An 18,144-nucleotide genomic window follows, 5' to 3' on the forward strand; every position below is an offset into this window, starting at 1 on the left:
AAGAACAATAAAAGTCCAGCTTCTTTTTTTTAGACTAAATTCAGCTTAGCTCATTATCCCTCAGCAAATTGTACTCTATGTTCTGTCCACAGGACATATTATACTTCTATGGTATAAAATGGGAGGTTTAAGTACAAATGTTTCCATTTGTTTTCTACTGTAAAGTAGACTGTTCCTTAGTAATAATTCTAGAACACCTTGCTCCAACTGTTTTCTAACATAATCCAGTTTTGGTTTCTTTGGTTATTTTCTCTCTGAAGAAATCTAAAATATGAAACTAACTGGGAGTAAACAAATCTAGAGTATTTCAAATTCTGGCAAACTTGGGAAAGATTTAACTTCTCTGAATCTGTTTTCTCTTCTGTAAAATAAGGAGTACAATTAAGTTAGGTATTGCAGAGTAATTAGTAAACTGAAAAACATTATGGTAGTAATTGAATATCTTGTTTGCATGCTATATCCTATCTGAAGGGCTAAATTCTGCTTTTCTTGACTTAAGTCTTGAGTTAATTTCCTTCTTGGCCATCAACTCTTTAACTAGAACCATGGAACATCATTACATCATTTTATAACATCTTAGTTTTCTATCTATTTAAGGCTTTGAGGAATCACTCCTAAAATGATAGTTATGAAAGGAGTCTCTAGTATATATGATTTAATTCTCTAATTTTACATATGAAGTAATTAAAGTCTGGAGAAGTAAATAGACTTTATCACATTCTCAGAGCTAGTGACTAAAACAGCCTGGACTGCACTTTAAAATTTCCCAACTTTAAGTTACAGTATTGTCACTGCTTATTATATCTCCAAGTGGGTTGTTTGGATAGGTAAGGAAGGGCTGAGTTTAGCATCCGAAGATGTTACTTAACATCCTCTGTAAAGTGACATTCTGTGTTCACAGCTCGATCAGAATAAATAGGGAGCCCTCATAAAAGGCACAGCTGAAAGGTTTTGTGTAACTCTCCAGCATATGTCAAACATTAAAACAATCTCAGTGAGTCAAAGTCATATTGGGTCCAGCAATTATAGTGTCCATGTGCTTCCTGGAATATATTACCATACACCTAATTGAGCACAATGTAACCAATGTTATATTTCATGATTAGTATAATATTTGTTGGCTGCTAAAGAGCATAGGCTGTTGTTCATGGCACCAGACCCATCTCTGGTATTCCCAAAGTCATTCTGACAAGCTCAACTGCTAAGACAATTGCAGTCTGGATCTCAAATGCAATAAAGAAACTTTGGAGTTCAAATCACCCTGCAACCTCAATCACAGACAACCTTGCTTGAGTTGCATTGGACAAAAGGATGTTAATTCTGTGGCCATCAAGGAAATGGGGTGCTAACATAAAAGAGAATTGCCCTCACACTTAGTGACAGTCCTCCACTGTTCTATTGTATTACTCCCATTAAGGTGAAAGTTTTCATCATATCAAAGGCCTCGTATGAGTAAAAGTGTCCTAGGTGACTAACTGACCAATAGTGTGTTATTAGGACATTTCATACAAGACTCTGGCTGAAGATGAGTCTTGCTTTGTAAAACTCAACATAAAATTGTAAAAAAGAATATAATTTACAAGCAGATAAATTAGATGTCAAGTTTTGTGGTGGGATGGTTGATTATTCAAATTTTAGAATTTATTGCTTTGAAAATGGTTCAATACTGAGATTCTTTAAATAGAGTATCTCCATGGGAATGTATATGTACTTTCATTTATTAAAAATCCACCAAACACAGTTAATCGGGAAGCAATCCATTGTGCAGAGTAAGGCATATGTGTACAATGTTTGGGCAGTTTTCTTGGCTTAAACATAGAGAGAGGCAAACCTGTGCATACTTTCAAAATTACAGATTCATTTGTAATCAAGGAAATATCTATGCACTTTAAAAAAAAAAAAGACATAAAAAGCAGTTTATACCACTTGCCCTATAGTCATTATTAATAATGCCCCCCTTCATTCTCAAAAGTGTCCTGCTTTGGCTGATAAATTGTATGGCCATTTTATCAATAGGGTTACTGCACAATATAGTAAGCTCAGTGTTAGCTTGAATATAAAAATGGCATTACACAACTAAGATTTAGCTAGGACTCAAAGCCTTGCATTATGACATTCATTCATTAGTTCATTATGTATTATTTAAAATTTATGATATATTTATTGAGCACTGTGTGTCAGTAAATAGTTTGAGCAATTTACTGAACATTGTATGTAGGGTACCAGAAATTCAAATGAGAGTTGTAGATGAGGAAAGTATATGATATGGTGATACATATATCATTTATTATTTACTAAGAGAAGTTGCATTTCACATAGTATAAATAAGGAAATTGGTTTCCAGAGGTTAATCTTCCACAGCTCATATGTGGAAAGTTGAAATGTATAGACAGTCATTAAAAATTTTCACTAGTCCCTTCATCATTTTACCTACTACGCTGAACTGAGAGAGATGCATTAAAGAACCTTATGCTTGCTATATAGGAGGGAATAGATAGTGGTGATGATGAGAGAGCTAGAACCTTCCTAAACAGCTTTCTGAGCTGCTGGGACCATTCATTGGGAGGGCTTGTCTAGGCCTTCCACAGAAATTGTTACCCATATGGATACACCAATAGAAACAACACAGTTCTCGGGTCCACTGAATGATCTGATATTACATAGATTCTTCCATTTGCTGGACTGCCATTTGATTTACTATTATCTTCTTGCTCCTTGATGAAATTAATGCTTATTCCATTTGTAATGTTTTTCTTATAATCAGACAAAAGTTATTATGTGTACTTATTCTTTCCATTTCTCCTCTGTCCCAGAATCCTCCTTCTTTCCTCTCTATACACTTCTGTGCTAGCCTCTGACCTCGCCTCTGCATGAAGTGCCAGTCATTTTAGGCTGTCTTGGGAGACTTCTGGACTAATATAATCAGAACTGACAGAGGGCATACATACAAGTAGTTGATCAATAGATAACTTTCAATTTGCTCATCTTCAATTACTGGGTCCACTAGCAATAATGATGAAAGTTTCCTGTTTATTGAACACTTTCTTCCATGTGCTCTGCAATGTGCAAGCACATTCCATAGTTTCCTATAAATAAAATCTTCAGATTTCTTTGACTCGTAGTTTCAGCCCAGGTGTTGTTTCTTCTGAGTGATTTTGTTGCCTGACCTTTCTGCCCTCTCCCAAAGTAAGCAGCATAATAAATTCCATTCTCATCATCATTAACTGTCAACTGGAAATCCAGAGCTAGATGAAAGGTAGACTAGGAAACCATGTCTTATCATGAAAGCATGCTGGATCTCTAATAGCTAATTAGCATACCATATACAAGCATCGTGCTTTTAATGAGTTACGTGGTATGATAATTAAGTAGAACTTCTTTGCAGTTTCCCCTTGTGTGGGAAAAAGAGGGGAATGGAATAGGTTGACTAATGATGGAAAAGGGGTGTTAATGCTTAAGTACAAAGTTTTCAGTAATTATCATTCTAGAGACAAAACAGCTAGCAAACTCTCAAGGGAAGAAAATAAAATACTTCCGTTATGTTAAAAAAAAAAAAAGAGCAAAAGCCTCCCTCTCCCCATTCTTGTTGATAGTTATTTGAAAGAAAAACTTTCTCCAAAACCGGTTTGGCTCAGTGGTAGAGCATTGGCCTGCGGAGTGAAAGGTCCCAGGTTCGATTCCGGTCAAGGGCATGTACATTGGTTGCTGGCACATCCCTGGTAGGGGGTGTGCAAGAGGCAGCCGGTCGATTTTTTTCTCTCATCGCACATTTCTAGCTCTCTATCTCTCTCCCTTCCTCTCTGTAAAAAATCAATAAAATATATTTTTAAAAAAAAACTTTCTACACATTTAAACAAAAAATAAATATGTTGTCTTTAATTTTGGTGTGAGAACACAGCTTATGTTATAGTACTAGCCCAGGTCACAGAAAGGAGAGGACAAGTGCCAAAGTCATAAGCTGCCTAGAGAAACCTAGTGGGGCTGGCTTGTTTAGCACAGGAACATTTCGGGAAGCCTGTATGTGAGATGTGAGTCCTAAAGAATGACGAAGATAGTGCCTTGTTGAATATAATGTTTTCTTCTCACCTCTGTGAGAATGGTGCACTACTGGACTGTCTCTGGGCAGTTGTCATGTGAGACAGAGCCTTGTGAGGATAAATTTCTCCTCCTAAGAGCTTCATCATCCTGGAATAATTATGTAATTTCCTGTGGCCAGGCAGCAGGATATATAAACCAAATCCATATTCTGGTAGAAGATAAACTAGAGTTTCTTATAGGAAAACAGATGGTAGGGCTATGAGTGCTCTATATGTGAATTATCATATCATCAAAAGGACAGTTGTAAACCTGTTATGATATAAAGCACCAAATGCAATTCCACATTGAACCTTGATAGAAATGCATTACCATAGTCTTTTGGAAATCATATGTGCCTCAAACAAGTGCCAGACTCCCAATTAAAAAAATAATTTCCAACATGAACTTTTAGCCTTTCTCTAGGTGACCTTTCCTTAGGAAGGGAAAATTGACAGCTCTGGTACTATTGAGCATATTCTTTTCCATGCCAAAGATGGTTTTCAGTCAAATATGTGCAACATTATGGCTGTTTAAAACGAGAGACTGATCTCTAACCAACCTCCTTCAACTGAAAATCAATACCTAGGAAAGCATCAATATACATGCAGTACATAGACATTAGAAAACATATGTCATCATTCAGCTAGGCTACACAAAAGCCAGGATTTAGTGAATGCCACCCCCTTCCAGTACATAGGAGATATCCCAAAGCCATTTCATTGCCCAGACTTGGCAGCCAATTCTAGATCACTCTCTACCTTAATCCAAATTAAAATGTAACCCAAAAGAAGAACAGATGAAAAACTTTCTCTCTTCATCCTAGCAGAGTGAATTTTTAGGGTTATATCAAATAAAAAGGAAGAGACCAGGAAGGTAGTAGAATATCCTGAGAATCTTTCACTTTAATTTGTTGAGCAAATATACCTAACTGGCATTCAGTATAACTAGCAAATGACTTAATAGTAAAAGGTGGTATTCCCCTTTAATGAGTCAGGCACATGGTAACAACTAAATGCAACTAATATGCAGGCATTTATCTTTTTTAATGATTTTTATTTTTATTTCACCTGTTCTCTAGATGTTATGTGCACCAAAGAGTGTCTGCCATTTAACCGAAGCCCATAGTGCACACCAGAATTAGAAAGTAACTAAGCTTGAAAGTCTAGACTCCCAGGCAGGACCCTGAACATTTTATTGAGTCAGAGATACTATTATGGGAGGATGCAAGGCAACTTGGATACAGAGTCAGGGAGGAAAGTTATCAGTATTTGTATCAGTTTATTCTCTAAAACCTAGGAGTCCAAGAAGACAGAAATCTCCTCTTCACACCACAATGTAGTATGTATAGCTTATGATTTCTACCTCCCCAATAGTTAAAACCAAATTTGAGATTCAATCTCACTAAGTCGAAAGCACAACGAGGGTGGTAACTATAGGCAAAGGAAGAGATGCTGGAAGGTCTAGACTTTAAACACAACAATCTTTACAATTTGGTGATACACACTTAAAACCTAAATGACGAATATAATAGGAGCATTTCTATCTCCGTTGGGTGAGAAAAATAGTAAGAAGAGAGTAAGGAAGAGGATCCATTCGACTCACTAGGGAAGTGATTTAGTATTTATTACATTTTCAAATTATTCTTCTCTTGTATACATCAGCCACATAGTGTATTAAAATATTTGCTCAATCCTCTCTTTGTTTATTTAGGAAAAAGATGAGAGTGCAGATATACATACTCAGGTGGAGATGAGCAACACATTCTAGTGGCAAAGAGATTGGTAAACATCAGAGCATTTTAGAGAGGAAATGTCCAAGATCAGTACATTCTGGGAATGTGCTCACAGTTGGCTAAGAATTTTCTGAAGGACCCATCTTCAGGAAGTCTGGGTATAGGACACGATGCTAATTTCCTAGGTAGGAAATTGTTTCCTAACCAGGAAATTGTACAAACCACAGATCACTTCAAACAAAGCAAAACTAGGGGGTGAGGTGTGAGGAGATGAAACTCAAAGTTCTCAGAAAAATTGAGCTAAAGTGCAAGTATGCCATAAAGAAAAGGGAATCAGATGACAGCTTTCTAAATAGTAAGATGATATGCTAATAATTCAGTGTACGGGGAAGATAATAAAAATGCAGAAGAGCACTGGTTTCATAAACAGACACAGGCTATCACAATAATGGAAAGCTACAGTCTCTAGCTCCTATTTATAAGGTAAGATTGGACTCTATCAGGCAATCCCCTCTAAGTCTGAGAGCCCAGGATCAGAAAGATACTGATAACTGGAAATGAAAGAAGAAACCAGCAACAACTATGATTAAGGAACTGTAGGACATATGAAGACAGATTAGAATAAAATAGCTCTAGTTTCACTCTGATAACTGGGAGGGAATATGCATGATCACTATCTACAAGTGCTGTATCAGAAAATTGTAAACACTAAGGAAGAAAAGGATCATTTACAATATTGTGATAATAAGGTGTATGTGGCTAAGGGTAATGGAATAGAATTACACTACACAAAACATAATTTGGAAGCTCTGGAAAATGCTTCAGAAAAGTTAATTGTGCACAAACTCTTTCGCATGCCCTGAATGTTCATCAGCTGCAACCTCCCCCAGGTGATGCTCTGTCTCTGCCTACACTTCTGCCCGCATCCACAAACACTCCACAAGAAGCACTTGACTGAAGGCTGAATCTCCCGCAGGAAATGCTGCCTTGGACTTTGGGCCTGGGGCCCAGGTTCTCCCTCCTCAAGGCACAGATGCACACTAATTGGCTCCCATTTCTCTAAGCCTCACAAATGTTGATTTGGCTCAGGCCAGAGGAAATGAGAATCCAAGAGTTATGCTGCTGTAGCAATACAAATGTTCCATTCCACCCACCTCCACCCTGGAGCCCCCCAGGTGTCCAAATGTGATTACTAATGACCTGGCAGATCATGCACTTCCCAAAATGGGTCCTTTAGTACTGAGAAATATTAGAAATTCTAATTGTTAATCCCGCTCATTTTTATTTCTATTTTATATAGTTTATATTTATAGCATATTAAAGTGATTTATATTAGTAAAGCAGTTCCTGAATACTATTAGAATATAAGTATGCATAGTTGAGATCATGTGCTTTAAATAATTTTTCAAAAATCTCTATATTACTGGATAGGAGGGAGATTTCTAGAGGGTAAAGAATCCTACCTTACAGCTAGAGGTCTCAATAAATATCAAATGAAGTAAAGCCTGATTTTTAAGCCCTTCAAGAAGTTAAATATGCTATACAAATGTTAAAAAAGGGGGGTGGGGGTCTTTATTAAAAAGGATTTGAAGGAAAGAAAGTTTAGCATCTCTTTTCTTGAAGAAAAACAATCAATCATCTGAGCACTTCTTCCTAAATACAAATTGAGGACTTGATCCTACTTGTGAGGCAAATACTTAAACCCATATCTGGGAAATTGCTGATGGAAAATAAGGAGACAAACTATAGAACAATGAAAGTATTTTGAACTGAAGCGAGAGGAGGGAGCAAGTACAATGATATTGGAGAGGCTCAGACTAGTTGTTATAGTGGCAGGGAGCAAAGAAGTATAAGAATCAAACACTCTTTTATATCTGAGGGTGTTTGTTGCCAACACAATTCTTCAGTCATTTACACACTCAAACAAAACATTTAAACTTATTATTGCAAGCATATTGACCACAGCATTATACACCAATGCCACCAGCACCAAACTACACATAATTATGTAGGGCTTTCTGAATTAAAACATTATTTCATGCATAATGATATTAGGGTATTAGATTGGTCTCTAGTTGTGAAAGGTAGAAAAGTAATCTATCAAAGTAGTATTAGCCTTAACACACATATAATTATGAGAAACAATGAACGTAAGAAATGCCTTTGACGACATTTTCCAATTTTAGTTTACATTATAGACTGTCAGGACTGAAAATGATCCAGTCTAAATTCTTCACTTTACATAAGCAAAATATAGCATTGGGTGCTGCACAGTACCCATAGAGCAATATTAGAACATACAAACCATATTTTTATTTGAGTATTTTTAACTGCTATCTGTGGCCCAATGTGTCATGAATAAGCTAAAATAAATGCCTTTGAGTAAACACAATTGAGTCAAATGCATTGTTAGTAAAATAAGCATTGGCATTTTAAGATTGACATGTTATTTAATAGCTAAGTGTAGGTTGTGAAAATTTGTCAGCTAAATGCATAGCAACTGAACAATTTTGGAAACTTTTGAATTTCTGTTGTACTAACTACTAAAAATGTTGACAACATTAGTGCACCAATAAATTGATATGCTTTAGAAAAAGAAAAAACAAACAAACAATCCTTGTGTAGGGTCAAGCCAAATTCAAACATCTACAGAATCAATGAAATAAGGACAGAATGACTATATGAGTGTTTTAAAAAACAAAATTTAATTGATGCAAAATATTACGTATTTCAATAGTTTTTAAAGGTATTATTTATAAACGCATTTGCTGTGGAAGTACAAATTTATGCATAAATGTCACTATTTTCTATTGAGTAGCCCCTTTGCAGTATCATATATTGTACACAAAAATAGATAATTCCAGAAGGATATGCTCACCTGAAAATAGTAACTCTGTTTTACTGTAAGGCAATTTTTGTTCACCTTCAGGAAGCAGAGCTAAGATATGATATTTTCTTATCATTTTCCTATTGGCCATTTTTGCTTTCTTAATTCAAACTATGGGCCTAGTTGTTACTTAGAATATAAAAAGAAATTTATAAAAGAGATTTCCATCACCTAATTATAGTACAATGTTTTCAAAATGTTTCTTTTGTCAAAAATTCTGTTAAATTTTAATAAAAAAGAACAACTTAGAAATTTTTTTTTCCTGACCCTCTGTTTAGTACTTTCAAGATTAAGGTTCTCAAATATACTATTTTTTTTTAATGGAGAGGATCCTTATTCTTTTTGTGTTTTTTTTTTTTTTTTGAAGGGACTGCAGTAAAGTTTTCATATTTAATTAAGTTATTATTAATTCTCAGCAAAAAAAAACTAAACATTTTAAAAACTATTAAAAATTCAAAGGAGACTGATACAAATGCTAAGAGAGATGATAATGAGGGTTGAAAAACAATTTGGAGGAAGATAGATTTCATCCATAGATTTACTCATTAATTTTGTAGAAAGGCAGCCCAGTTAAATTTAGTTCAGAAGGCCATAGGACTGGACATTCTTTATTCTTTTATGAGAATGAGATAAAGGACAATAAAACAAGCTGGAATCAAATAATTAGTTAAAAGCAAGTGGGTGACAAGTTAGGGTCAATAAGCATCAGTTTTAATTCCTCCCATTTTACCTGATAACTGTCAGGTTATTAATTTTATAGTGCTAATTAATATTACTCATACTTAATGAGGCACTGCAAAATTCTGAGCTATTAAGGAAAGTCAAAGTATGTTTATGTTTACTGGGGAAATAAAGACATACTTTTAAATTTTTAAATAAAAGAGCTGAAACAAGAATAAGATCAAAATAATATTATTTACTTTACTGTTCATTGATTTAGCTAATTTTATGGAGTACCAACTATGAATCAGAAACTAACTGATGAGCCAAAACTGGTTTGGCTCAGTAGATAGAGCATCAGCCTGCAGACTGAAAGGTTCCAGGTTTGATTCCAGTCAAGGACATGTATCTTGTTTGCGGGCACATCCTCAGTGTGTGTGTGTGGGGGGGTGGGGGGGGGAGGCAGCGGGGAGGTGCAGGAGGCAGCTAATCGATGTTTCTCTCTCATCGATGTTTCTAACTCTCTATCCTTCTCCCTTCTTCTCTGTAAAAAAATCAATAAAATATATTTTAAAAAAAAAGAAATGATGAGGTTACAGTACTAAGACTAAAAATGTCTCTGAAGCTTAAATTCAAATAACCAGAAAATTTATATTGTTATACTTAGTTCTCAAGTAGATATGTAAACTGATTATATGTTCTCTTTTGTTATCATTGTTGTTTATTTCATAATTGGCAGAAAATATTTAGAACAAATCTATAATTTCATATAGGAAAGTACAATGACACCATTGTTTCATATAATTCAAATGTGTTATATAAAATAGTCATACAGTGCTATTTTTGCTTACAAAATGAATCCTACATGATTACTCAAGAAATTATCCAAAGACTGTTGCAAAGCAGAAAAGACAGAAGAGAATGAAAGGAAAGGAAGTATACTAAGAAAACAAAAGAAACAGTGAGCATTAGTTAGGATGGAATATTTTGTATTACACAAGTTTATATGTGTGATCCCAATGCTAAATGTGATGGTACTAGGAGATGGGACATTTGGGAGATGATTATATATGAGGATGGAGCCCTCATGAATGGATCAGTGCCCTTATAAAAGAGACCTTGGAGGGATCTCTCACCCCTGGTACCATGGAAAGACACAGCAAGAAGGTGGCAGTCTATAAACCAAGAAGCAGGCTCTCACTACACAATGAATCTTCTGGGGCTTTGATCTTGCACTTCCCACCTTGAGAACTGTGTGGAGTAAATGTTTGTTGTTTAAACCACCAGTATGTGGTATTTTTGTGGTAGCAACCCAGATTAAGATAGCATCCCTGGTAGAAAAAGAATGCTTTTCATATTGTGTGTTTGAGGCTTGCCACTTACTTTTCTCCCGGGTTCCTAAGCAATGGAGGATATTCCCATAGCTTGGGTATACTCTGTTTGTAAATGTGTACCAGTTTTATTAATCTGTCAGCATCATTTCCTATAACTCCAATGCCGGGCTGTTTGCTTTTAGTGGTTAAAGCACAGGATGTTACGCTGAGGCTGAAGGGCCAACCTCTGACCTCCTTTCCTAAATTCTGATCCTGGAAATTACACACTAATGTGCCTTGTTTGAGGAGCACATTTTTTACTAAGGAAACCACACCCTGGGCCTTGCCCACAAGTGCCCCCCAACGTGGGACATGGAAACAGATGGCCCAAAGCATGGTTTCCCAGATGTGGAGGACCAGGTAAGAAGTGCTGGCTGTACCTGAGTACAGCTGTTGAAAAAAGATAACATGAGACTTGTTCCCCACTGCTGAGGCTCAGTAACTTGTGCCATGCATAAATAGTGACTCAATCATGTCAGGGTCTGACCCACCATATTCATCCTTTCTCTCCTTCCTCCTCCCTTGGAGAGAGTAAAGAAAAAGAGGGGAAAGAATGGATTGAATTATTCTACTTTAAGAGAAAGTGAGGTGATGAGGCACAGAAGAAAGAAGAAAAGGGTACCCATCGTGGGAGAAGTGGATAATTTATATTGGAGATTCAGAGAGCATCTGATTTTTTGAGTAGGCTTTCTACTCTTCACTTTTGACCTTCTGGGAATGTGGTATGTAATTATAGGTGAAGCCATATTACGTATTAATCATGCCATCATTGCACTGTCCTATTGCTCCCTCCAACCAATTCTTCAACTTTACTCAAGCTGCAAATCGCACTATCAAAAATTAAAGATGGAAGGCACCTGTGAGGTCACAGCTTGTCCCTCTTCCTGAGCTCCTGAGCAGTGTGAGGAAAACCAGTCTTTTCCTCCGTATTTTGCAAAAGTGATTTTTCTATCTTCCCACACTGGTGTGCACAAAGGTCTGTCCAAATGCTCCTGCCTTGCTGCTTGGTTTTGCACAGAGACAGATTTTAAACACATCAGGGGAAGCAGCTTTTGCTAAATGTTTTATAACGTGTCAGGAAGCCTTTATCGAACATTTAATCCAAAACCTGGCTTTGAACCAGGGAGGCATACCATTCTGTAATTAATTTTTTTACCTTCTTTTGCTAATCACTGATAAAAAGCTTAATTCTATTAACAACTTGACTTGACAAATTGCACCGCTCAACGGAAGCGTTTAGAAATTAATTATGCATTTTATTGCATTAGATGGGATAAACAGGCAAGCACCAGCAAGAAAAAGGAAAATCAGGAAAGAAGGAAAATAGTCTCAATATAAACAACCCACTGGTGTCTAACTATTTTCATTATGACTCAAGGTGTCACCTAAAAAAATAAATAAACACACATAAACCTCTCAAACAGTACCTCTTATTTCAGTATGGATATGCCACTAGGCTATGTCAGAAATACAAATTTTTTTCTTTTTCTCCTGGAAGCATACATTTCCCCCCCTAAAGCCCAAGCTGATTTAGATTCCTAGAGAGACTTCTTGTCTAATTGTCATGTAAGCTTAATCCTTTTCCTTCTTGTATCTTCCAGCTTCTAATTTTAGGAATCTCAGAGCATGGCCTTCAGGGATTTAACTAAGTAGCAAATTGTAACAGTAGGTGTAATATTGTGCTACTGGAGTATAAAAAAAAAGGGGGAGAAAAAAGATTAAATTGTCTTCCACTTCACTTCTCTAGTTAAAGTTAAATGCTCAAGCAGTCAGAACACCATATGCAATTTTTATGGTTCTCTGCCTATAAATATACATGTTTCAAAGTGACTGGTGAAAAGAAACTTGTGACTCATAACCAGGCCTTCCTAGCATGTGGTCTTCTACACTGTGTCTGCTCTAACCAAAGATCTTACTCTGTAAACTCCTCAATAAATTCATATGTCAAGCATCACACTTTCTTTCTCTAGTACTCTTGCACCTCTCTGGTCAAGCTTCCTTTTCTTAACTGATATACTGAAATATAATTTTAGATTTCCTTTGAAAATCTAGTTCTCTCAATTGTTCAGGTTTTTTTTTTTTTTCACTGCAGTTCCATATTTGTCACGTAAGTACAGAAGCATGTTATTGAAATACACATTACCACCAGTGATGATGGGTGGATCAAGAAGAGGAGGGCCTTGCCCTAGCCGATTTGGCTCAGTGGATAGAGCATCGGCTCATGGACTGACGGGTCCCAAGTTTGATCCACTGTTAAGGGCACGTACAGTGATTGTAGGCTCACTCTAGGCCCTGGTCTGGTCTGGCCTGGTCATGGCACTTGCTGGAGGCAGCCAATTGAGGCGTGTCTCTCACATCAATGTATTGGGTCGGCAACTAAGTAATTGCGGATTTTTAAAAGAAAATCAAAGACAATTTTTTCATGGAACTAAATAACTTTATTCTGTAATGTATTGCCCATTTTTATCAATGACCTTTTGCCATCTTTCAGGCAGCATCATAATCCCACGTTCAAAAAACTTCTGGTTTTTATTAGCAAAAAACTGAATCAGGTACGATTTGACATCATCATTATTATTGAAATTTTTACCATTCAAGGAGTTTTGTAAAGATCGAAACAAAAAGTAATCAGATGGTGCAAGGTCAGGACTATATGGTGGATGTGGCAAAACATCCCAACCAAGCTCCATTAATTTTTGCCGAGTGACCAAAGATGTGTGTGGCCTTGCATTGTCATGATGGAATACAACACCTTTTTGATTTGTCAATTCGGGCCGCTTTTCTTCAACTGCATTATTTAATTTCGTTAGTTGTTCAATGTAGACATCAGAATTGATCGTTCGGTTGGGTGGTAAGAGTTCAAAGTAGACAATTCCTTTGTAATCCCACCAAACTGATAACAAAACCTTCTTTTGATGAATATCAGCTTTTGATGTTGTTTGAGTTGGTTCACCTGGCCTGCTCCACGATCTTTTCCGCTTGATATTGTTGTAAACAACCCATTTTTCATTGCCAGTTATCAGTCGTTTTAAAAATGGATCATTTTCATTACGTTTCTTTAGCAAATCGCAGCTGCTAATGCGTTGCGTTAACTGTGATTCTTTCAGTTCGTGAGGAACCCATGTATCGAGTTTTTAAACATAGCCAAGTTGTTTTAAGTGATTTTCAATGCATGTATGTGATACATGAAGCTTCTCTGCAATCTCACGTGTTGTACTGTGACAGTCCGAATTGATTATTGCTTTGATTAGGGCGTCATCAACTTCAACTGGACGACCAGAGCGTTTTTCATCTTTGAGTGAAAAATCACCAGAACGAAATTTGGCAAACCAATTTTGACACTGCCGTTCTTTTAAGGCTTCGTCACCATAAACAGCACATAATTTTTTATGAGCTTGCGATGCCTTTTTCCCTTTGAGGAAATAAAAAAGCAAAATATGACGAAAATGTTCCTTTTGATTTTCCATTTTTCAACGAACGCCAAACGAAAACTACAAAACAGATCAAAAAACTTTTTTTATTGATTAACAGCTGAATAGCCAACTATCAAATAACAAAATGTGTTTTACATTTGTACTACGTCTGCAAACCTAAAAATTCAACTGAAGCCATATATGTGTGAAACCCGCAATTACTTAGCTGCCGACCCAATATCTCTCTCTCTCTGTCTTCCCCCTTCCCTTCCACACTTTCACTCTCTAAAAATTAATGGGAAATATCCTCAGATGAAGATTAACAAACCAAGAAGAAGGAGGAGGAGGAGGAGGAGGAGGAGGAGGAGGAGGAGGAGGAGGAGGAGAAAGAGGAGGAAGAGGAGGAGGAGGAGGAGGAGGAGGAGGAGGAGGGGGAGGAGGAGGAGGAAGAAGAGGAGGAGGAGGAGGAGGAGGAGGAGGAGAAGAAGAAAATGAAGAAGAAGAGAGGAGGAGGGCCTCAACTATAAGAATGTAGACAACAGCTATTTTGTAAAATGAAATGAAAATATATAGAAAAATATATTTTCACAAGGAAGTACTGTGTAAAGAAAGACACATTAAGATAAAAGAGGAAAGGAGAAAGGTGCTTTCTCAATGACCAGCCTCAATAACCGAAGAGAGAGCCTCCATCTAGTCTGAAGAAATTTGCAAGTAAATATCCTCTTAGAAATCTATCTAGGGAAACAGAAAGGAGAAGTCTGTGAGATTATAACCACAGAAAAAGTGCATATCCTTTGCAAAAATATGAGTTTTTATTTGATGGAAGTTTGTAAAAAGATACATTATAAGGAAATTTGAGGATTCTGGGAAATATGCCAACCATTCATTTCTTTCAAAAAGATTGAAACTAACAAGTCACACCATAAATACATTTTAGCCAAAGGTTTATATAAAGCCACAGGTTGGCTTTTTTACTAGTCCTGGTGAAGTCAGTTTGAGTCCCAGCAAAATCAGGCTATGGCATTACAGAAAAAGGGGTTAATAGAGGCACTAGTTTTGTTTACCCATGAGAAGAAAAATGGAAGAAATCACTATCACAGCTGTTCTTATCATGACTTATGGGGCTTCCTTCTCTTAATCTCTCTCTCTGTCTTTAGTAGTCTATTTCCTTCTCATTTTTGCTCTGGCCACATTATGCCATTGTCCTTTTCTGAAAAGCAAGTAGGCAGTGATGAGAGAAATTCTATATTAATCTATTTGTTGCATAAATAAATATAAGAACTGTCAAATCCAGATCTAATTTATGGACAGACTATTGATTGTGGAATGGATACAGAAACTTTTATAATCTGTTGAAACTTTTATCAACTCCTTCTCTGTGTTTGGATAGTACAGAGTTTGGGAATACTAAGAGATATATTATGGTTTTCATCCTTATGGAATATTTCATGTATCAATATATTCAGGGTATATTATTATAAAAGAGAAACTATTCTACATGTTATAATAAATGCCCCCCATGAAAGATGTGCAGTCATTATCACATGACTTTAGAGAATGGAAGGCCAGCATGAAACTGTAGGGGACGGAAGTGATGGGAAAGAAGCACAAGATTGGAAAAAACTAGACAGTCTGAAAAGGAATATGCACTTCATAAAAATGTTATAATGAGAATGAGAATGATCTTGCCAGGCCCTCTTGAGAGAGAAGAGCTCTCACCTTGACCTTTACAACATTGTCTTATACCACTCTACTTGGTTTTGCTGGCAGTGCCCTCCACTCTTAAACGCAAACTTTGTTGGTTTTATTTATGTTTCTTCCTTGCCATTTTAAAATTTCTGAGTTTATTGAAGCACAGCACCTGCCCGTGTCCAATGTAAAAAAAGAAATGAGAAGTTTTCATACTTGCAAAAGAAACCTACACAGGTCCTTCCTTTAGACTAGCTTCAGCTTTGTGAATAAACAAGAGAGAATTATTAAGGTTTATTACACCGAAGGTTATGTAGGGCTCCTTTCCCCCCTCACTTCTGCAGTTTTATTTTGGATTACTATGAATAGCCATCTGCAAAGTTATGTAGAAGATAAAAGACAGATACTAGTAATAAAAAAACATGTTGTATGTATGGCACATATGCAATGTTCTAGAAAAGTTTGTTTCTCCAGGGAGTTTTGCTGATGTTTCAGAGTAGACCACAATATAAACTTGTGGCTTGGGGATTGAATGTCATAATAGAAAATACCACTTCCCATTTTCTGTGTTTCCATGAATGACATCTTATTACTGCAAATCATGTTATATGGTTGGTCCGTATGTGCAGATGGTGAAAGGTGTTTTATTTATGTATTTATATAATTTGTAAAGTGTATACCTTTCTTAGACCTCTTTGCAATCGTAATACTTTATCAAGAACATTCCTATCTCTCTCTGGAGGGAGAAAGAGGAAGGGAATGGTAAGGTCGTGTGCTGTGCTCCATAGCTCTGATAATCCTTCTGATCTTCAACAGCTCTAGAACTGCTGGTGGAGCTCAAGATTCTATGATAAAAAGCAACTCTAGAAAGGTATAGGCTTATTCAATATTTATATGTTGTTGGTTTTGTTTTGTAATTAATATAATCAGGGCATTGTAGATCAAATAGGCCCCTTTCTTTATTGACCAGGACTGTGTCTCCAGTTCCCTCAAGGCATCCCTTAATTCTTAATCCTGGGTGTCATACACTTAATCTTCTTGGAGGCTGTTATGAAGCAGAAAAAATCCCTAAGGTTAACTTTATGGTAACGTTTGTGAGGACAGTTGCAATCATGCTAATTACAGACATGGTAGTATTGAATGCCCATTAAGGAGACATTTATTGCAGTTAAAATTTCCTTGAATTATTCACATTCATAATGCTAAAACATTTTCTTCTTAGCAGAGATTTCAGTTATTTATAAACATGTTTAGCTACTTAGAAAAGAGCAACTCATGATTACAAGTGCCTGGAAAGTTTTTCCAAATGAGCCACCTACCACCCCTACAGTGCCTTCATGGGAAAGAAAGCAATAATGATAAAATGTTTTCATGACTGCAAAGGGTGGATAAGAGTCTTCATCTCACAGGTCACAGGCTACCTAAAGACAGTTCTCTTCTGCCTAACTTCAGATGGATGACTTGAAAAATCTCATTGTATCTGTACTAATTTCAGGAGGGTTTTTTCTTGGTGTGAGATTGCTGGCTTCTTTCTCTAGCACATCTGAATTGTTCCCAGTGGTGGCAGAACACAATGCTGACTGCCCTGCCCTCCTAAGGGTATTATACATCCTTGTGGGCCTTCCATATTGCCTCTTTGTGCTTGTAGACTGGGTGTGCATTTGTAGACACTTGGCATAGGGTTGGCTGTGTTCTCTGAGGCCCCTAAAGCCCCCATGTGTTTAAGGACAATGAATGTTAATGTTCCTAGCCAGCAGCGGGAGGAGCATGGGTGCTACTAACGAGAGCTGACACAAGGAAAAATACTGGCCTTTTGTCTTCCTTGTATGTTAAACAATTCATGAGGTTTGGGGTTGAGTGAGACATTTAATAAACATTGGCCTCTTGGGCTGCCTCCAGCTGGTGATTTGTCACTACTGGTCAAATGTATGAGAAGCAGAATGAGTTTTTCAGCTTTGAGGACTTACAGCTTAACAAATAATGCAATGCTGTTTACCAACCATTTACAATACATTTAAAGGTACAACATGACTTAAGTGATAAGCACTGAATTTTGGCATCTCTAAATAAAGTAAGGCTCCCATAGGATGAGCTTAAGGTATTTGCAAACTGAAATATTTTATGGAATGTTAACACTGGAATTAGTCTCAGATGTCATTCAGTCTAAGCTCCCGCCCCTTGTAGGAATCCCTCCTGAGGAATGGATCAACTATCTAATCTTGTTTGAACAGTTCCTATCTCTACAGTCTTGAGATAAAAGGAGTGACCTACCAGACTTGAACTACCTTATCTCATCTGCCTCTATCTTTATTT

The 18,144-nt window shown here is 36.7% G+C and overlaps 1 protein-coding gene across 3 annotated transcripts in view; it reads left to right on the forward strand.

The window, feature by feature from the left end:
* Positions 1-18,144, forward strand: part of LSAMP (limbic system associated membrane protein) — a 620,668-nt gene that overhangs the window by 160,435 nt on the left and 442,089 nt on the right. The window lies entirely within an intron of this gene.

The sequence above is a fragment of the Pipistrellus hanaki genome (assembly GCF_964339955.1).
Source record: "Pipistrellus hanaki genome assembly, chromosome: 2".
NCBI lineage: Eukaryota > Metazoa > Chordata > Mammalia > Chiroptera > Vespertilionidae > Pipistrellus > Pipistrellus hanaki.